The 22,526-nt window shown below is 41.6% G+C and overlaps 1 long non-coding RNA gene across 3 annotated transcripts; it reads right to left on the bottom strand.

Annotated features, from left to right (window-relative positions):
* Positions 1 to 1,400: 1,400 nt before the first annotated feature.
* LOC106832100 (uncharacterized) lies at positions 1,401 to 15,903 on the bottom strand. 3 transcript variants are annotated; one of them, XR_011497594.1, is made up of 5 exons: positions 15,601 to 15,903; positions 14,895 to 15,005; positions 5,157 to 5,360; positions 4,709 to 4,780; positions 1,401 to 1,663 (listed from the first exon to the last, which is right to left on the bottom strand). It is a non-coding gene; the product is annotated as an uncharacterized lncRNA (long non-coding RNA). The 3 variants fall into 3 exon arrangements; XR_001398312.3 differs by lacking the exon at positions 5,157 to 5,360 and having other exon boundaries at positions 15,601 to 15,901; XR_006524088.2 differs by lacking the exons at positions 4,709 to 4,780; positions 5,157 to 5,360 and having other exon boundaries at positions 15,601 to 15,901.
* Between the last annotated feature and the right edge of the window lie 6,623 nt (positions 15,904 to 22,526).

Below are 22,526 nucleotides of genomic sequence, written 5' to 3'. Positions count from 1 at the left end.
ATGAGTGACTTTCTGAAAGTACAGGGTTTTCAGTGGTATGTTGTCTTCCCTTTTCCCAATCTGGTCTGAAAGGTCATGTTCTTGAGTCCCAGAGCCATCTGTTCACAGTGTCTTCTGCTATGCCACTGTCATCCGTTGAATCCCCCTACCTATCTCTGTTTTACTTTCTATGAGTAGATGTAGATTGGAGAATGATACACACTTTATCTACTCCCTTCTAATGATTATTAATAGACTATTAAGAAAGGGTTTTAAAAGTCACCCTTTCCCAGGGGGCAGATATTTATCCAATCATAGGAAAATGAGCATCAGAATATAGTAGCTGAGTTGGTAGTCTCAGCCTATCTAATGAGTCTGTGTGATAAGTCATTCCTTTAGTCACAGCTCTGTATTAGACAGAAGCAATTGTTGTTTGAAAAATAGAATCCAGAACCAGGATTTCTACATTTTCATTCATAGCATAGAGGAAATGGGGGAAAACATGTAATTCCATAGAATCATTGTTCAAAGAAAATCTCTATTTATAAATTAGAATACCAAGGATTGCCTGAGTTTTTGCACAAAGGAGAAATTAACTCAAGATACGAGGTTCATTTAAAACTTTCCATTAATTGGAGAAGTAATCAGATTCATAAGATTTAGTATAAAGGTATAATATAACTAAAGGAGGATGGTCGGGGGGTGTATAAAGCGCTGGATTAAATTTCTACTTCTGTGTCTTCCAGGAGGAAAGAATTTCACTCTGCTCAGCTTCACTTTCTTCATCGTTAGATGAAGTCAGTCACCTTTCATTGAGGTTTTTGAGTAGGTCAAAGATGAAAATATCTCCAAGAATGTTTGGCACAGGTTTACTTCACCATCCTTCCTTTGGAAGAAAGGAATCACTTAGATAAAAGTCTTTTTGAAAGATTCTGATAGATAAACAGGATGACACAGCTGATCATTTTAACAAAGATTAAATAGAAGGAGAATCAGAGAAGCAAATTGAAATTTGGAAATTATCAAGTTTGGGGGTTTTCAAATACTTTAACCAAGAAAACATTTATCTAAATTAAATATTAAATATTCTACATAACCTCACATCGCATCAAACAAATGAGGTGGAGCTGCTGTGATGGAAGCCAACCTCTGGAACTCCTCTGCGGAGCCTTCAGGCACTGAGAGCCACTGTAAATCTTTCACTCATGTGATCTGACCCTCAGTCACCCACCAATAAATTTTGAGAGTAGATGAATGATTCAAGTGGACTTAAATGACTCGTCCAAGGCCACTTCGTTCATTAGCAGCAGTATAGGAAATAAACTTAGTGCTCCTAACTATCACTCTGGCACTCCTTCAATCATGCCATACTATTGTAGTCCGGGTAGGCTAAGCTTTGCTCCAATAACAACAACACATTTCCATGACTTAAATCCATGGTTTATTTCTCACTTATGTGACACGTCCATCTTTAGATTTGTGAGGGGCTCTTCTCTACAAAATCCTCACTCAGAGACTCAGGCTGATGAAGGCTCCATCATTGGGAGTCTCCCATTGCTGTAGCAAGGGCAAGAAAGTGGTGGAGAACAAAGCAGTTCTTTTACACAAAGAAGACACACGTGTCTTCCCCCATTGGTCAAAGCAAGTCAATGGACACATCTCACGCAGATGGGGAAGCACAAACCTGAAAAGACAAGAAAAAAGAATGGCAGACACTTCGGCCACAGTCATTGATTATTGATGTCTTTCTTTTTAATTTCATATTCTAAAACTGGCTTAGAATCAATTACATTAAAGCTTCATATTATAGTACAAGAACATAACAAATATTTAAGCAAAGTTGTATCACAAGTATAGAGTTATATATGCATCTTACAATAAGAGTAGCTATATCTAATGTCCAAGTCAATTGGAAAGTCTGTTGCCTCCAACTAGTTGGGTGCCAGAGGAACAGTATAACTTGGATGCTGGAGATGGGAAAAACATAACAGGCAACTTTTTAAAAAAATCTGTGAACTATTGCACAGCGTTATTGGTAAGGTTGCTTTAGTTGCAATGAAGAGAAACTGTTTCTAACTCGTGTGAGGGAAAGGAGTTTATTGAAAGGCTATCAGGGATCAAAGGAAGCTTGATGAGGCAAGTAGATCTCAGATGTGGCTGCTATTCCAAGAAGGTGTATACACTGTTGTGGTACAAAGCAGTTTCAGAGGCCGGGAAGCAGGAACCACAGTCAGAGTTTTGAAGCTTGAACAGTATGGTCAGGATGCAGTGAAACTCACCTATTTTCAGTGTACTGAAAATTCACTCGACTCGAAATTCACAATCTAGGATGAGAGCTTCCAGTTACTCTAATTCTGTCTCTTGGCTGAGAGACTATTTCCATGGAGGAAGGGGAGGAAATAAAGGAGCTCTTCAGAAGTGGAAAATGATATTGGGAAGTCTAAAAAGTGATAAATGTTCACCACACATAGTTAGGAAAAAATGTGCTGGTGCATGCAGGGGCTCACGCCTACCTCCATCGAGCCAAGCTTCTCTCCTTCCTACCCAGCAGATGCACTGGGTTAGCCCATGACTGGACTGCACTTCCTCTCAGCTTCTGGTTCCACTTCTATAATTTCATTTCAAAAACAGCTATTCTAGCTTCACTATCTGCTTTTCTTCTCTTTCTACTTGCAAACTTCCAAATTCCTATTTTTATACTTATATCCATATGATCCTAGAATCTAGAAAAGGGGGAAAATACAGACTCAAACGTCTTTTGAAGGATTAGCCTTACCTATAATTTATTACTAGAGGAGACTTCATTGTTACTGTTTCTGTATTTCTTTATTCCACTCAATAAAACTCTACTACGCAGATGTTTCTCTAAAACAGACCGCTTTATGAAATTAAAAGAAAAAGAATCTCTTCACAAAATGCAAGTTCCATAATATCACAGAGCATTTTCTTCTCATTTAGATTTCTTCTGATTCATTATTCCATAGCAGAGGAGTTGTGGCTATTTTGGAGTTTTGGCCAATATGCCAAACCACTTATGCTGATTTTAAACTCCATTATGTTGCATATGCTTGTCTAAATAAGAAATGTACTTGAGTAGAAACTTTCCCCCTAGAAGTTTCCTATAAAGTGGCTCAGTTCTTAACTTTAGGGTAAAAAGCTTCCATGCTTTTAAAATTGTCTCTTTCATGATTGGAGCATAATAAGAAGTCACAGTTTTTTAAAATACTATCTCATAATGAAAGAAAAAGCAAAATAGAAGTGATGAAAGACTCCTTTGCAAATGCCTATTTTTTTTAAATCTGGAGATGACTTTCTAGATTCAAATTCCTCTCCTAAAATCTCCATCATCATCACACACTCTTGGCCTAATTATTTGAAGGACTGTTCTGTGAAAAAGTTAGAAAAGATACTGGGAGATCAAGATCCCAAATTCTCTGAAACAGTCTTTAAAAATTAAAGTTAGATATATATTGAAGCCAATGAGATTAAATGTTAATCAGTGAAATTTTATCTATCTATCATCTATCTCTCTGTCTATCTATCACAGGAGTGAGCTCGTCTTGTCTTTTCTTTTCACCAACAATGAAAACTTTAGCTGTATTCAATAACATTACAAGAAAAACTTCTCTGGTGCCAACAGTTTCTTCTGAGTCAGAGAAGCTCAATTGTCTTTCCTCTGGTAATAAATGATAATAATTAAAGGCAAATACACAATAATTAGTCACACTAGGTTTATCCATCTGGTGTACCTGTATCCTATCACTGTGTCTTTGAAACAGATGACAAGCAGCATATTGCAGCACATCCTGCTAATGGGTCTAAGTGGAAAATGGGGAGGGAAAGAGGTCATTGAGAAAAAGGTCAGCAGCAGAGAACAAGAGCATTATACTTTTTTTTTGAAAGTGGTCATTGACCATTTAGCTCTGTATCCTCCAAAAACATATGTGCTTCCACATGATGGCTGCAAACTACAGAAGCTCACCAGGCCTGAGAAGGTCTATAATACTGTTAATTTAATTGCTGTTTGAATCACAATCACCATGAACATCATCATAGCTATTCATTGCTTGCTTACTATCAACCAGGTACTGTGTTCCATTTCAAAAATGCTTTTCTCTACTTCTGAAAATCTTGCAAAGCAGATACCAAAATCACCCCCAATTTCTAGCTGAGAAATTGAGTTGAGGAGAGGTTAAGCAACTTCTACAAGACTATTTTATTCATCAGTACTGAGCCCAAGTTTAAAGAAAAGACATTTTTGGAAGATTTAACAAAGTATATTGGAGCTGCTTGTCAATTATCTTAGTTGAAGATTGACTTTAAAATAGCTTAAAATTTTTTTGGCCATGTTTTTATGCACGATATAGACTTTTAGAGCTTAAGTTAATATGACCATCAAGTCCTTCTAAAGGAGATGATGCCAAAAATAAGCATATGAACTGTTTTATATATGAGAAAGGCATATCTTGGATAAGACTATTAAAAGTGCATTACAAATGGATTCTTTTTTCCACACAAATCCAAGAGAGATGGTCATTCATAGGGGCTATTGTGTCTCACATGTATCTTTCAAAGAAGAGGAACAATATTACTCAATTTGGCAGCGGCCCCTATAAACTGAGAAAGACTCACAATATCTCTTTAATCCATCTAGCATCCTCTGTACTTGGTTCACATAACTCCAACCTCTATTCATGTTTTTAAGGCTTTAAATGCCCTCAATACTCACATTCATATATATAAGATGGGCTGTCACTTGTCACTCCATCTGTTCACTCTGGCTGGATTTGTCATTAACTTTCTGCAAATAAAGAATGGATATTTCTATCTTCTATCAGCTTTTTTTTTTTTTTTTTTTTTTTGCCAAAGGGAAAGATTAGGCACTTCCAAATTATCAAAGATAGCCATCTCATGTTGTCAGTGTTTCTTAGGAAGAATATTCTTCCTTTGTTGTTATTAGGAGATCTGCACAGTATGAGAGGGCCATGAGATGAGAACAGAATGAGGAATGAAAAGGTATGGTGGGCGATAGGACTTCCAGAGTAGAAAAAATTTTGTAAGTGCATATTTAAAATAGGTGGAATGAAAATGGAACCTCCACTTGCTCAATATAAGAGGGAAACATGAGAAAAACAAGATCAGGATTTTGCAATCAGTGTAAATTGTTATTCACCAACCATTTCGGAGTCTCAGCTTGTCTTTTGAAGCACAGGGTTCTACAAAAGCAACAGCACCTGTTGCTGACTGTGCAGTCACAGCCTCACCAAGCAATCAAGGCATTCCCATCTGTGTTGAAATTTCCCAATTTTTCTCGTAAAGATCAGATCCTTCATTGCTAATGAGCTAACGGGAGGGATGCAATGTCGTATTCGATTCTGTGGCTGCAGTATAAAGAAGTGGGAATTAAAAATTAAAATCAGCTGAGGTTTTCCCAAACATCCAAGGCTGATGTTTCCCTCTTTCCCGACTTCTCTACTTTGCACAGATTTTCAAGATTTTATTCAAATCAGGACATTAGGCGTATTGGCTTGATTACATTCTTTCTTATGTCTGTCTAGTCATTGGAGGGCAGAAGCCACCTGTCATCTAAGGTGGAGTATTATTCTGGTCTCTTCCTCTTAATTCTACATCCAATTTGATAGCCAAGAACTGAAGATTTTGCACCTTTAATTAGTATGAAGTCTATTTTCTCCTCATCTGCTTCATCCCTACCACCAGTGTCTTAGAATAGATATTTGTTACTTCTCACAGATGTTTTCAACAGCCTCTAAAAAAGTCTTTCCTTGCTCCCCATTCTCCTCCTATACCCTTCAACTTTTAATCCAGCATTCAAATTGCTGCCAGAGTTTTCTCAAATACAAGCAGGCTCACAACACTATATTGATGAAATAAGTCAGAACCCCAGTGTGACTGTGGTGACTCCTTGTGTCCTGACCGCAGCCCCCACATCCATCTTTATCTCCAGCCCCCTCTCCTCTCTGAATTCCTTGCTCCTTTTTCAATGAAATTTTGCTTTCCTGTGAGCACTGTGCCTGTCCTTGCATTCCGTTCCTTCCCCCAGTGCCCCTCTTGTCTCTAATGCTTTCCTTCCTTGCTGGGAATCTCCTATTCATTATTTAAGAGGAAGAGTGGAAAAAGGTTATATTTCCCATGGTAAAAGCAATGTTGCTCAGTTGTGTTGATTCCTGAGCCTCTGAGCTCAGTAGGATTATGTTGTTGTGTCTGGGGGTGGCGAGAATAGTGCAGAAGTAGATTAGCAATGTCTTCCAAGGGTGGGAAAAGGAGAAGGATTGATCTGGTTAAAATGGTACTCCCTCCATGAAACCTTCTCCAACTCTCCCAGAAGGATTTATCAGCTCACTTTGTGTTTCTGCAGCATTCTGAACTTCTCTATTCATACCACAACTAGTTACTGTAATTAGTTCCAAAAGTATCTGTTCTCTCTGTTAGACTGTGAACTTCTCCCAGGCATACATTAGACATTGGATACTTACTAAGTATTTGTGGTTGAATTACTGGCTACTTGTTCTTTTCTGATCCCACTTTCATGTGTTTCTAGAACAGAGTTTGGCAAACTTCTACAGCCCACCTGTCAGCCAAATCCAGCTGACCACATGTTTGTGTATTGTCCAAATAGAGCCACGCCCAATCACTTATTTAGCATCTACGGCTGCTTTCATGCTATAGCAGCAGACAGAGCTGATGGGCTGTGATAGAGACCCCGTGGCCAGCAAAACCTAAAATATTCACTATGTGGCCATTTACAGAAGGGTCTACTGACCCCAGGTTTAGAGCTTAGGAGTAAAGGCTGAGATCCAACATGTTGTACACTGTTTCTATAGCACAATCTAGAGAACTTCTGCACCATGGAGTACAAAGTATTCTGCCCAAGAGAGAGACCCCCAAGGTCAAAGATGCTTCCTGAATTTCACTGGGTTCCAAAGATTCATAAATGATTTTTTTCATGTATCTTTCTTTTTTTTTTCTTTAAAGATTGGCACCTGAGCTAACAACTGTTGCCAATCTTTCTTCCCCCCTGCTTTTTCTCTCCTAATGCCCCCAGCACAGAGTTGTATATTTTTAGTTGTGGGTCCTCCTAGTTGTGGCATGTGGGACGCTGCCTCAATGTGGCCTGATGAGTGGTGCCATGTCCACGCCTAGGATCCGACCCGGTGAAACACTGGGCCGCCGAAGGCAGAGTGCATGAACTTAACCACCCGGCCATGGGGCCAGCCCCTTCATGTATCTTTCTAATCCTCCTACCCTCCTCTGAAAAAAAGAAGATGGTAGCAGCAACAATCCCTGTAGACTTTCACAAAAATTCAATATAATTGTCCATGAAAAGCACTTGGTGGGATTGTGGTGATAAGCATGACATTTGCTTTTTGTCTGTTTTGCTTTCATCATTCACATCAATTCATCTTGCCAGCTCCTCATAAGGAATTAGTCTTTTCCATGTAAATGTGTCAACATCCAGGTGTCAAGATCAGACCCATGACCTTTTTGATTTCTGGTCTCAGGACATCATGATTTACGGAAGCCTGAAGGGGCCAAATCATGTCATCCTAAGTGCTCTGATCTGCATCAAGGTGGGCCTGGAATGGTTCTGACAAGTCAGAACAGCCTGATAGCATCCCCCATCTTGAAAAGTAAAACAATTCTCAAATATCTGAACTGTCAAGTCTCCTGTGGAATTTTTTCTAGATCTTAGAGTGGAAGAAAATTACCCCCTCTTTCTAATAGCCAAGGGTGTCGTAGTTATAGGCTGTGGGGCCAGTCTAGTCTGATGCACATGATTTTTGCCATGGTCCAAGGCCTCCAGGAACTAACCTGGCTAAATAATCTAGCTCCCAGAGTTTGGATTCTCAGTTGATTGGCCCAGAGTCAGAAAAAAAAAAAAAAAACAGGCAGAAAAAAGAACAGATGTATTTCTTTTTCCCCCTTGAGCATTATTTTTCTGATTCCATCCTGGAAACCAAAGAAAAACATGTTTTGATTATATTTACAAATTTATCTAATCATCCTGGAATGTTGGACTACATTTTATCTTTGGAAAAGGACATCAATAATGTGCCTTCTGTTCATGAAGCTTGCTAGTCTTCAGGGACTTCCTCTGTGGGACACCAGGCACAAAGGGGCAGCCAGGGCAAAAATGTCTCTCTTCTGCCTAGCAAGTGGCACCCCAACATGCATGGCTCCTCCCTTGGAGGCCCCAGTGCACAGTGGGGTCTTCTGATGTTTGTCTCTTTAACAACAAACATTTATTGGAAGCCTGGGCGATTTCAACCACCTTCCAACTGCTGTCACTGCTGTGAGTTTCTCTCCCCTCACCCCATCTATCTTTCTCTGCTACCAGAGCCATCTATCTAAAACACAAATCTGATCATGTCACTTCCCCTCTTAAAAACCATCAGTGCCTCCCCTTTGTTCACAGGATAATGTCTTAAACCCTTTAGTCAGACTCACCAGCATTCATGATCTGGGCCATTAGGTCTCCCTGGCAAATCCATTCTTTTCCTTAAAAACTCAAACTCAAATCTCTTCCCTCGTTCCTTCTATGGTACTCCATCACAACAGGTGCATGTGTTTAGCATTAAAATACTTTAAATGTCAGAAAATAACTGTCAACATAACTGCCTATCTCAGCTGATCTATCTTATGCACCACGAAGGCAGAGACTGTATCAAACCTTTTGTATCATAGCCATCTGACACTATGATTGGCAAAATTTAGCCTCTGTAGAAATATTGAATGAATGCATGCACGACTTGGTGCTCCCACAGATTCCTGACTGCACTTCCCTCTTAGAACCTTCATGTTAGGTTTTAGCAACCAGTCTCTCCTAATAGACTTTCCGATCCTTGAAGGCAGGGATGCTGTGTCCATCACGTCCTCCGCTGTCTCAAGCTTCTACATTTCTGACACACGGGAAAAGCTCAATAATGATTCGTTGAGGACAAGACTAAGATTTAAGTATTAAAAAGTAAGTAGCCCTGGGGCTGGCCCCGTGGCCGAGTGGTTAAGTTCGCGCGCTCCGCTGCAGGCGGCCCAGTGTTTCGTTAGTTCGAATCCTGGGCGCGGACATGGCACTGCTCATCAGACCACGATGAGGCAGCGTCCCACATGCCACAACTAGAAGAACCCACAACGAAGAATACACAACTATGTACCGGGGGGCTTTCGGGAGAAAAAGGAAAAAATAAAATCTTTAAAAAAAAAAAAAAAAGTAAGTAGCCCTGGAATCTAATCTTAGGCAACTTTCTCTCCACCTGGATATATGACAGGACTCTGATCTTGGGCAGACAAAATTCTAATATCTGTTTTGAAATTGCTGAGATTTAAGAAGCAAGCATCAAAGTGAAGCATGGCTGTAGGAGAGGAGAAAGAGATCACTTTCAGTGGGAAGGATTTATTTGTTCAACAAATATGTACTAAGCACCTAGTGTATGCATGGCATCTGCTAGGCTCTGGGAAGAAGAGGAAGAGGAATGAGACTTCTTCCCAGGTTTAAAAAACTCAGGACTAAGACAGACCATTGGCACTCCCAGGAGCAGGAGGGACAACAGAGGCAGCACTGGGTGCTGTGGGAGCAGAAGCACAGCTCCTCAATCTTCTGGGAGTTGGGAGAAAGAAGGGGGCTGAGGGGCTGGGCATGCAGAAGTGGACTTGTAATGGAATTCCGCCGTGAAAGGTTGGTCAGCTCCTCAGCACTAACTGGAAACTAGGGGAGAAAATGTGGAAAAGATGACTAGTTGGGGAGTTCCTTCACCAGTCTTGACAAACAATTCTAGGATAGTTACTATTTCTCCTGCTGTTGCCTCTTGGCCCCAAGGCAGCCATGGAAACCATGGACACCAGGATATTGGGGGCTCTGAGAAAGAACCAGAAAGAACAAACTCTGAAGGGAAGACTCACCCCAAACCAACGTCCCCAAAGTGCCCCAGCACAGAAGAGCAAGGAGAGTCAGATCGAGCCCTAAAATCTCCAGAAAAGCCATTCCAAGCCTGGAATGATGAACACGGGTTGGTGGACATATAAGGCAGCATCTTCCCCTTTGAGCAGATTTTCATGGATATTGCTGTTTGCTTGAAATACGTGATTGATCCGTAGACTCTGATTTTTTATTTTGGAGAAATCTAAACCTCAATTACATAGGAATTTAGGAAACTCTCAAACTCCGTTTAATAAATGCTCTGTTTCTGAAAATACTTATGTGTACCCTCCAACAGAGCAACTTATTTCCACTCTATTTGCACAGAGCTGAGCAGGTGGTAGGCTCCTGACAATTGTGGGAAAAAAATGAATTGAATTGAATAATTTTATATTTAGCTTTCATTATGTGTTTGGCAGTGAAGTTATAGAAAAGTAAGTTAAATTGGGTATCTCTCTTCAATGAACCGAAAATCTAGTGGGAAGGAAGCTTGAGAGAAGGTAAAATGAGAGTATGGTAAGTACAACTACAAACAAATTTCTGGGGAAATTTTAAAAATGAAGAAATTACACCTTTTAGGGAAATTAGGAGGAGCTTCAAGGAGAAGGTAGCATTTGAAGATCCCTGGTTTTCCTGACATAGATTTAGAGTTACATATTTCTTACTCTTCAGTCTACAAAATGCTTTAATGAGGTGTAAAAATTAGTACTATCCCACAACAATTTATCCCACAATTTAAATTGGAAATTAAAATTAAAAGAATAAGAAGGAGGATGAGAAGAAGGAAAGAAGAAATAACTTACGACGGGATTTATTTTTTACAGCCCACCATTCTTCATCACCATTCTAGAGATTTCTAATAACACCATTGTTGGCTAAAGCTCTGACCACATGGGAAATTTATATTTGTGTATTTAATGGGGTTTACAAAGTCCTCTGCTACAACCTGTTTCACTTGATTCTCCTAACACTACAAAATAGATAGTCCAAGCTAATTTCACATACACTGAAGTTCATCAAAACTCATCTTCCAAGTTTCTTCAACAAGTAGAAGAATGGAACCAGGTCTCTAAACCGAGTCTCCCAGCTCCTTCAACTCCACTCTGCTCTTTCCCATGGAGTCTTGAAAAGTTCTTCAGCTGGATTTACTTTAATAAAAATAATTGCGAAAGCTTCCCTGAAATCAAATTCTATTTTTAGCTAGCCCAAATTGGCCTCCCTTGTTTTCTTTTAACCATCATGCTAGGTCATTTGCAGAGCACTGTTCTTTACTTTTTCCATTTCCAACTTGAAAACAAGGGTTTTGTGTTAGAAGGAATTAAATCCCTGAGAATAGACAGTATAGAAGAGGATACATTAGCTCCCAAAGGAAACAGGAAAGGTAAGAACATTTTAATAGTGTGACTCCATCATCTATGATGGAACAAGACCAAAGCTTGTTAACAAGAACAGAGGTTCCTCGACTTCAGTGTGACAGATAAGCTCTAACTTATGGGTCAATTGATAATGGCTGCCTGGAGTAATGCGAAGAAAGCTGCTGGGCTCAGCATTAAGAGAGCTGTATCAATTCACAATGGCTGCAATAGGCATGGGATTATGTGCATCCATCTCAGGAGATCCTGATTCTGTCTTATTCAAGACTTCACTATGGGTGGCACATGCATAGATGATGATGAGAACAAAGAACTTATACCACTGTTAGCCTCTGGTATCCTATTCTCCTCTAGAGCATCACGCTGACTTCAGGCCTGGAACTTTAGTATCTTTCAAAGTATTTCTTTGATATGTGACTCATTCATTATATACTTGAATATCTCTGCTCACTTTCTATTCGTTTACCTTTTAGCGTTGTTTTTTCTATAAATTTCCTAGAAAATGGTCTAAAGCCAATTAAACCAAGTAAGAGTCAGAATAAGAAAGCTAAATTATCTTCTGTGATGACTTAAACTTTTTTTTGGTTCATAAAAATAATACTGCTTCATGTAAAAAATTTAGAGAATACAGAAAGTATAATGAAGCAAGTATTGACCATAATCCTCAGCCACAAAAATATGCATTAGTCATACCCTCTAATAACATTTCCTTTATTTTTTCTGTTTATATATACAATTATTGAAGAGATACTTTGTATATAATTTTGTTTTCTACATTTCTACATCCTAACAAAAACATTTCCCATGGATTATATTCTGAAGTCTTTGTAAGTATGCATTTTAATAACCCAACTTAACATATTCATACAGAAATCTCAAGTCATGCCTCTAAAAACATACTTTTCCCTAAGTCTCCCAATCTAATAAACTGGTACCACAATCCATTCAATAATGCTTGCCCCAAGTTGAGGCATCATCCATGATTCTTTTCTTTCCTTATATCCCAAGTGGTAAGTCGTGTGATCTATAGCTTTAGAACTCATGCTGCATTCTACGTTTCTCCAGTCCCTAACATCTCTGCCCGGGACTACACCATGTCCTTCAACTGGTCTCTCTGTTTCATCTTTCCCTTCACTCCTCTGAAGTCCATTCTCCATAGAGCAAGCCATAAGATCTTTTTGATAAACTACTTCATGTCCTTCCTCTGTTTAACATCCTCCACCTCCCTTTGTATTCGGAACAAAATCCACATTCCTCATCACAGCCGAGGAGTTCCTCCATTCTCTGTGCCTGACTGTCACTCTGCCCATCTCCTCTCCCTCATTCATTATCTGAAATGATCACACTGTTTGTTGATTTGTTGCCCACTTGCTTATTTGTGTGTTTATTGTCTGTTTCTCTCCACCAGCTTATAAGCTCCGTCTCAAGCCTGTGCCTGTCTGCTCATGGAGCGTCTTCCCAGCCTTGAGTGGTGGCTGGCATATGGCTGGCACTCAACCAGCATTTGTTAAACGGATGAATAATATTCCATGACAAATTGTTTTAGCCACCCTTCAGTTTTAAAACATTTACCTACTCCATACTTTCTTCTGGCTCCACAAACATTGACACATCTTACAGCGTTATTCCTCTGGTCCCAATCCCCACTCATCTAATCTCTGCTGCCCCCCATGGATGGAACTTCAGGATTTGGGGCCATGGCATCCTTCCTGGCCATAGCCAGGAGTCTCCTTCATGTTACCTCCCCTGCCAGGCAGACAGACACGTCACTCTTCCCACTCCTGGATATTCTCCCTGGCTGCTTCCTTTGCTGGAACACTGATTTTCCCTTTGCCCTAGACCCAGGCTTCCATCTCTTCATGAGGAAATCTTGGGTAGTATTATGGGATACAAGATAGAAATAGTGCCTGCCCTCCAAAAATTTACATCCTAGGGATTCAGACAGACAGTAAACAAATAATAGAAATAAAAACATAGCAACACAACGTGATAAAGGGATATGAAGCCAACGTATAGGGAGAGATCAAAGAAGGCACCACTGAAAAAGTGACTATTAAGCTGAGACGTGAAAGAAAACTATCATTACACTTAATTGTTAATTTTCCTGTGCTTTGTGGCATATGCTCTTCTTATCATATTTAGGTGCCAGTTTTATTATCTTTTCTCTTAGTTTTTCAGTTGCCAAAGGGCTGATTTCCTGTGTGATTCACAGCATTATGCCCATCTCCATATATGAGGGAGGAGAGGCAGAGAGAAGGAGGTGGGGGTCAGGAGTGGGCAGAAGAAGGGCAGAAGAGGAGTGAAGGGGAGGATGGGGAGGGGAGGGAAGATAGTCTTTAAGGTTAGGTGCTTGCGACTGAGAATTTGACTCTGAACATTTCAACACAAAGATGTCATTTGGCTAACCAGTCTGCTCTGAAACTCAGCAAGGATTTTATTGATGTCAATCACCCTTTGCTTAACCTTCGAATTGGATCACGCCGATGGTTTCTGCATCCTTCTTTGCTTCCATAACTTGCTTGCACTGTATTAAAGTGAAAGGATCGTCTAGTGATCCATCGCGCTTTTTCTTTTTGAAGATAAAGCAGTTGTCTTTTAGCCGGTACAACCTTGTCAAGTCCTTCAGGGCCAGCTCTGATTTGGATTTATAAAGCCCAGTCAAGTCAGAGTTGGCTTCGAACCTTACCCTGTGTCGGGGAGCATGGAAAAGCTCCAAGCTGTGCAAGGCCCTCTGAGCCTGTGCAGATGCTGAGCAAGCCGACCACCCTGGTCTTGCAGCTGACGCCCAGGGCTGATGAGAGGGAAGGTAGAGAGACAAAGAGAGCCAGGCCATCTCCTCCTTTCAGACAGTCTCCCTACAGACTATAAGTAGCAAAGTGTCCTCCTCTCTTTGCTCTTGTCCCTGCTGCTCTGCAACCCTTCCTCATCCTGCAGAGAGCACTGGAATTTTAACACAGCTACCAGACTGCCTGGAAGCCAGATGAGGCTTCGGAAGGAGCACAGTTACCACGAGAGCAGGGAAGCTGCCAGCCTGATCCCAGGCACAGAGGAGAAAACCATGGCAACGGTGAGGTAGACGGCAAGGAAGGTGAAGAGGACAAAAGTTGATATTTATTGAGCATCTACTTGTATGAGACTGGCACTCTGTTAGGCAGCTGATGAAGTCTTCTCTTTAAATGCTCACCGTAGCCCTTGAGATCAATATTAATACCTTCATTTCACAGGTGAGAAAGTTGCAGCTCAGTCCTGCTGAATGTCTTGTCCCAGTTCACATCACTGAGATTCAAGCCACTCCGCCCTGCTTTCTAGGAGAGCAGCATCAACACCTCTCTATCTACGTTTCTCCAGCATCTAGAATTGCACTGAAAATATAGCAGGCAGTTGACAGTTTCACTGCAGCTAAATGAATAAACTACTGAGCAAAAACACAAACTCCTATCTTCAGATATGCAGCTATTCTTCCCGCATCTGGATGATATTAACAAGTGTGGAGGGAGAGTCCACTTGAGGCATGCACGGAGCCAACGTCGGAATCTGTGACCCTGGGCACATCACTGACCCTTTCTGAGTTTCATTTTCTTAGTCTGGAAAACAAAGATCAAGTTACCCACCTCATGAGACCACTGCGAGGATCAGAGGCAATAAGACGGTACAGCACCTAACCCAGGGCCTGGTACCCATGGGTCTTTCCTCATTTCCTGGTGATCACACGGCGTAATGAGCTGTGGGAGAAAGGTGTGGGACATTTGAGTCCATGCGCTCCAAGGTCATGGAAATTCCTTCCCACCCTGGCCCAGGCTGCCCCTGGTGGGTTTCATCTGGCCTTTCCAGCACATTTGCCCTGTTGATTTCTCTTTTCCTCTTTCCTCTTTAATATCCATGGACTGGAATAGGATCAAGAAGTTCTTCACAGACAGGCTCCAATAAGGTGTCAGGCACTGAGGTTTGGGGCCCTCAACCCTAGTTTTCTATATCAGGGCCAGATTCTCTATTAAGGCTTTGGGCTATTACAACATGGCGGGTGGACTCTTGGATTGAGGGGTATATTCTCCCAGGGTGGGGCCCACATGATCTTGCTGGTGTAATTCAAGACCCTGAGGACAGTGATGGGGGGTTAGGATGGTCTCAATCCCAAACGAAAAAAAAAAACCCAGAGATGTGCATAAGGTCGGAGCTCCGGGTCAGACAATTTAGCAGTAATATTTTAAAACTTATATTTCCAAAAGGACATAATTGTTTTCATACAGCCAGGCACATCCCTGAATGGGAAGAAAATGCCATGTAAGGAAGAGGGAGAAACTTCCCCCCGATTATCACCTCCGTTCATCTGCTCCTGGCCCGAGCTGTGTGGGTTGCCATGGTGACGCAGGGCTGACCTCTCACTTTTTACTCTTCCAGGAGCTAAAAAGGTAAAAATGAGCCATTTGGTCTCAAATGAAAATCAACCTCCTTCAGTTAAAAGATGTTAAATCGCTTTCCCTTCGTCAAATCTAATGTTCCGTAGCCAAGTGTAAAAAAAAGAAAGAAGAAGAGCGGGTGGAAAAAAGGGAAGAAAGCAAGCGAAGCAGAGATGCCGGGCTGGCGCGGCGGCCACGGCAGCGAGAGAGGAATCGCAGCCCCGGTGGCTGCAACTTTCTCCCGGCTCGCAATTGGCTGCTGTCGCACCTCCTCCGGCTTGCTCCGGCCCTGTGGTGCTGGCTCCAGCTCTTTCTCGCTGCCTGCCGCTTCTGCATGTTTTGCGGTGGTACCTGGTGTGGCTGGTCTGTTGGCTGTTTTTCATGTGGAGGGAAGTTGGGTCAGGAAATCAAAACACTGGTTGAATCCGAAAGCTGTAGTGCAAGCCCAGTATTAGCGAGGTGCCCCATGCGAGAGCCGGCAGGGCACATTCATTTGCTGTGATTAATATGCCAAAGTGGCTTTCTCCAGCACTCGAGGCTGCTCTGCCAGGCTGCCAGGAACGGGACCCCTGGGAGCCGGGAGAGTAGGGCTGCCCAGGCCAGGGATGTCTCCTCTCTGGTTAAACGACCCAGTTAGGCAGGTGGGAGAGGTGTGCAGTGTGGCTCTGGGAAGCAGGCCTGGGTGCGCTTGGGACCTGGAAACACCGTGCTGCCCATTTCTGGCTTTCTGATGCATGGTAGGGCAGCTGGAGAGTTGCCCCTGCTCCTCCTTCCTCTTGCTTTTGGTGAGTGGAGGAGCCCCATGCAGTCGTCCACCTGCGGGGGGAAGGGGGTGGGGCTGGCTGTACTTTGGCTTCAAATGATTCATTGGTTTCATTTTGATGCAAGTTTCTAAGCATGTGAGCTGTCAAACCTTCCTCTACATGTGAATTACCCTTAATTATAAGCTAGGCAAGAACTACCGATTTATCACCACCAGACTTGTTTTTAATCCTTTAACTTCTCGAGAGTAGTAATATTAAGAAAAATTGGAAAGAGTAAGATCGGATGTAGAGAATGGGCCTCATTCTTATCAAAAAGATTTCCTCACAATATCCCGGAGCAATATCCTAGGTTTTTCAAGAACTGCTTTAGAAACGTCAGGGATCAAACATACCGTGAAAATTAATTTGTGATCAATTTCAAAAAGCTCAACATCAGAATAAACAAAACCAAGTTATAAAACGGTAACTTGGAGGGGGAAAAAATGGTACCCAGATTCATTCACTCATTCATTCATTCAAAGGACGTACATCCTTTAGGCATATTTCTCCAAACACTGATAGCATTTGCCAAAGACCTACTAGTTTAATAATCCTAAGCTTTACTTATATCACCAGCTTTCTGTGGCAATAAAATTCTCAGACAGAGCCTTTCTCTGCTGGATTCATGACATCTCTTGGATCCTACCTGAACTATGCTGCCTCTAAAATGTGGGAAGAAAGTCTCTTTCATGCTACACACACACAGACACACACACACACAGGGCCACACACACATACATGGTCCATATTTCTAATGAGGTCTCCATGGTCATCTTACTCTCAGGGGCCATTGCTAAGCCCACGCTCTGAAGACAGCTTAGTTGCATCAAACTGTTTAATTGGCTGGCATTTTAAAAGTTTAAAGGGTTAATGCTTATAAGGGAAAGCGAAAATACTCTACCGCGCGTGCGTTTTGATCTGAGGTTCAAAACATACATGCAGATGAAAATGGCCAGCCTCATCGCGACACACAATCCCTTTCTCTGCCTCCCCATCCCTCTCCCTCTTTCCCCTCCACAATCTTACAGATCTCAGCGCGATTAGAGAGCTGCCGATAAGTGAATGGCCAATGGTATTCTATGGTTTCAGTGTAGTCTGAAGATTAAATCCCTATGAAAATAATATATCTCTTCTCCACTCCCCTACCCCCTCCCTACTAGAAGCAGCTGCTTTTCACATTTAAATGTAGCAGGGGTAACAAGAGCCTCTTTTATCAGCTACTCCTATTCATAAGGCATTAAAATACATGCCGTTTCTTAATCCCTAGTGCAGCTCTAACTGGCTTCAGCTTTGTGCTGAAATAGTACGTATCTTTCAAAAGTAGCTGATGGAAATCATCTTCTAAACCAAATCAGTCTCCTGAAAGCTGCTCTCCCCAAGGTTTACACTGCACATAAATAGAGCCTGGGACACAGTGTGCGTCCAGCCTCCCCTCTCCACCATAAAGGGCTTGAGAAACAAGGCTGAAGTTTGTTTATAAGTAGCCCAAGTGACTTGGCAAGCTGCGTCCCTCCCCTCTCTCCTCCTTCCTACCCTGATTCCATACCCATCTTTGTAGCAGCACAACTTGGCACGGCGCAGCGCTACTTCTGGGAAAGGCATTTCTGCATAAGCCAATCAGCATTTGCTGAGCAAGGTCACTTTCAGAGGCAGCTCTGAAATCTGAAGGCAGATTCTCCAGCAATGGTGACAGAGGGAGTGGGGGACACGGATCAGGTGGAAGATCACCTGGCTTCCCAGTTAAGCCACGGGCTGCAAGAGGAGCAGTGCAGGACTGGTGAATTTCACAACCACTGAGAAAACTGTCTTGTAGGCAGGTAGCTCAGGGAAACTAACATAGCAATATGATGCATGCATAATACATATGTATACATTATGTACATCTGTATATATGCGCACACAAACATACATTATGTGCATCAGATAATATCGTTTGCTCCATGTACAAGCACCTAAAAATAGCATTAGAAGACTATTAGTACAAAGGGAACATTTAAAATAAAGACAAAATTAAATACCCTGAATTACAGTTAACTCTTGTAGCACTATTTCTGTTGAAATTAGTTTCCTAAAATCAACTCTTTCTTATATGTTTAAATTAAAACTGGCCCTTTAAAACAAATTCTTTCAAAATACATACACTTAAATATTCAAGCTTCCTTGGCAAATACATCTGGTTTTCTATCTTCAGTAAGATTAGTGGCTTCCTAGTCTCTAGCATTATTGCTAATGAAGAAGAGAAAAAGGTGGCAAAAATATTTGTGATATTTTGTGCTCAGCACTGTGCTTATTTTCATTAAGACGCTTCTAGAAGATATTTCAGGAGAAAACAGGGTCACATGCTTCTAACACTGTTTTACTCAAAGTTCCAGTTTAAAAGCGTAATTTTTGTTCTCAAAGCAAGTAAGCGTTGCTACAAGTGTTTTGGATTTTAAGTTCCTCTGGCAGATATATTTTGTTTTACTTATAAAATGTCACAAAGTTATAAAGTAGGACTGTCTACATGGCTACGTGAGAAGATTTGCCCCCTCCCCACACCCTAGTCAAATGTGGAAGGAGGGCTGGTAGGAAGAGAAATAACGCACAGTGAAAAGAAATGTACACATAGATATGTACCATCACTTCCTTCCTTTTGTGAAAAGTATCAACCCAACAAAGGTTGTAAGGTTTTTAATAAAAGGAGAAAAATCTTCAGGTAACTCTAAATGCCCTTTAATACCATTAAAGGAAAACTTCATTCCAATCACTGAGATTTATTGAAAATCTTACTTTCTGGGGTACTGGTGATTGCTTCGATATCATGTAACCTGACTGCCCTCTTCTGGATATAAAGAGAAATAGTAACAGCCCAGAAGAATTTAGGGATCTGTAGAAGACGTTGATTATTCTATTATGGCTAGGAAATCTGCAATGATAAAGAAATTCATACTTGCATATCAGAAATTGAGCATGATTGTAAGGATATGCTAAATAATCTGACTTCCCCAGGACCCAGAATGAGATGCTTCCTAATTTTTTTTGACAGCTTTTTCTACTTGTGTACTGTTTTAAGTCTGAGACTTTCATGTCAGACCAAGTGTTCAAATAAAGCCAAAGTGAGGAACAAGAATTACTTTGAAATTTCCATTCAAGTGAGCCAAGCATTCATAAACCTTGCGTTCCATTTGGACAAGGGGCTCACATTTATTGAAACCTCCCAAAGTAGTTTGTCAATAATTAGACCACATTTTAAAGATTAAAAAAATGAAATAAAACTTTTCTCAAATAAAATAAAAGCCTAAGAAAATAACTACCATGTAATGTCATAGTTAAGTGAGACCTTACTTGGTATGTGGGAGAAGAATTATCAATTTAATAATCACAGATCCACCCATTTTTTCCCTTTATCTGTATTAGGTGATACAATCCTACGTATTACACATAATTAAAGAACTTTGGGTTTCTTTCTTTTTTGCCACTTTATGTCTGAAAAATGGTATAACAAATTCAGGATGATTGATAATTCAGGATCGAAAGTCATTAAATGCCAACAGGAAAAAAAGTTACCCTCAATTATAACGGTGATACTACGTCAAACAGATAGAGGAAATCCTAATTCTGAGCTCTATTAAAATGCACTTATTTCAATTTCCAGTTGCTATGTATGTCCTATTAGCAGCCTGACATTTTGAGTAGTACACTAATTCATATGAATTGGGTTTTAAATGAAAGCTTTCAAGTCAACCTTTATGGAGCACTGAATGCGTGATAAGCTCAGAATTAGCAAGAGAATGAGGTGATACTTTCTCACCAAGCGAGCTTCTTAGACGGAGGAGCAAACCGGAACACTCCAAATTATAAAATGCTTTCATTTCAAGGACCTCGCCCATAAGTAAAGCACACGCTGATTTCATCATATTTTTCTCGTAGTTGGGAGCAGATATAATTCTAGTCTGCAGTTAGAAAATTAAAGGTCAGAGGTTAAATGTGTGTCTTGCCAGGTAGGTCTCAGCTGGATCTCCACCTGTCAGGCACCAGACTTGGGGACAAATTCCGAAATGTGATACAAAGTGGGTTAAGAATACACACAACTGGGCAAAGTTTACAGAGGCCAAGGTTAGCAAGAGAAGAGAAAGCGGGATCTCCTGATGGTCTAATTATCCCCTAGAGAGGCTGCTGGACCTACAGTGGGGTTCTGTGTTCCACTGGAGGGACCCTTCCCTCTTGTCTGTCTCTTTTGATAGGACCAAGGTAAGAAGTGCCTCGAGGAGGGCGAGGTGGGCTGCTCATCCTCAGGCAGGCTGGCTGCAAGGTGCCCCTCTTTTGCAGTTGCAGGGAATGGGGGCTGTGCACTCATGGAGGACTAGGACAGAAGGATGTTAAAAATTCCCCTGCTCTGGGGAAGAGCCTGGTCCGACTAAGAGAATAAGAGCTGCTGTTTTCATCCAGCTTGCTGGCCAGGCAACTCAGAATAGGCTCCCAAGGACCCAGTCGGCCAATCCTGCTCAAGCACCACATTGTATTAATGGAAGAGCACTGGACTCGGAGTCAGCTTCTTCCCAAGCTCTGCACATTGTGATCGCCATTTCCACCACAGAACTATTTCCTCTCTACCTCAGTTTACTCATCTGTAAAAGGAGGAACCTGGATCTGACGCTTCCTAAGACACCTTCCCAGTCTTAATCCAAATGTTCTTACAAAGTCACTTATAATTTCCATTAAATTATATCACTAAATTGGGTATCCAACTATCTCCATGAGCAAAGGCTACCAATTAATTATGTGACAAAAATCTAAAGAGTTATGAAAATTTTTATGTCAATTTTTCCCCTCAGATACTAGATTGAACAAAATGACTGCAAATCGTTAGATTTTATGGCTTGCTCACTTACGTAATAAATCTGACATGACCTGAAATTCTCTCTGTCTTTTTTTTTTTCAAGTTAATAAGGTCATTGGTTTCTATTCCTACAGAAAACCTCTTTTGTCCAGAACCAGGGTAAAAGTCAAGTTATTGTGGTCCTGGGGCTCCAGGCGAGAAATTGAGAGACTCAACAGCACAGCATATAACGTTAGCTATAACGTTAGTGATGCAGCAGGGATGTTTGGTCCTCTGGTCTAGGGGCATGCTAGGGTGGAATTGATGCTGAATCCTTTGGAAGGAGTCCTGTCAGGTATAGTTTCTTCCTCCTCTGCTGGTCAAAGAATTGTGACAATAGAGGCTGCAGGCTCAGCTGTTAGCTGTCTTGTGCCAATGAAAACTCCCAGAGCAATGACAGCTATGGGGAAATGGGGCCAGAGCTAGGGAAGTAGAGCAAGCGGGGAATCAATAAAGATAAAGGATAAGGCAAACCAAATGCTCCTGCCTGCTCTGATCCCAAATCAACACACAGATCACCATTTAAAATACTTGCCCTGATCCACTCAAGTCCATTGTGACTTCCCTAGTGGAGTTACAAGAAAATGTGCTCTAATCCCTTGGAATGTAAGTTCTATGAGGGCAGATATTTTTGTCCACTTTGTTCATTGCTGTACCTGCAGTAGCGAGAACAGTGCTTGGCACCCGGTTGGAGTGCAGCACATATTTGTGGTAGAGGTAGACGTGAAGGTGGAGTTGGTGGTAGATGTTGTGATGGTGATGGAGATGCAAATGGAGGTGGAGATGGTGGTAGTGTTGGAGGTAGAGGTGGAGGTGGTGGTGATGGAGGTGGAGGTGGCAGAGGTGGGGTGGTAGAGGGGGTGGTGTTGTGATGGCAGTGATGGACTGTGAGGACTTCCTAAGATGGGCTTTGTTGTGTCAGTAACAAAGGGGCCAAAAGAAGTGCAGAATTGAAGACAGTGTGATAGAACAGTCCCCTCCCCCCTAATTGTGGCCCCCCCCCCCCCGCCATGAAATAGCTTGAATCCCTGTTTCCAGTTGAGCCTACAGAAGACTTCCTCAGTTTTTAATTACAAAAGTCAACAAATCCCCATGGTTTTCTTATGCAAGTTTGAAAGCACCTTCCCCTCTTCTGAAACCTTAGGCCCCTCATCTCCTTAGGCCTGTCAAGCCAGCTCTGGCCTT

The sequence above is a fragment of the Equus asinus genome, chromosome 2 (assembly GCF_041296235.1).
Source record: "Equus asinus isolate D_3611 breed Donkey chromosome 2, EquAss-T2T_v2, whole genome shotgun sequence".
In the NCBI taxonomy this organism is placed as follows: Eukaryota; Metazoa; Chordata; class Mammalia; order Perissodactyla; family Equidae; genus Equus; species Equus asinus.
Note: the sequence above shows the minus strand (reverse complement) of the source record. Positions and strands in the feature narration are given on the sequence as shown.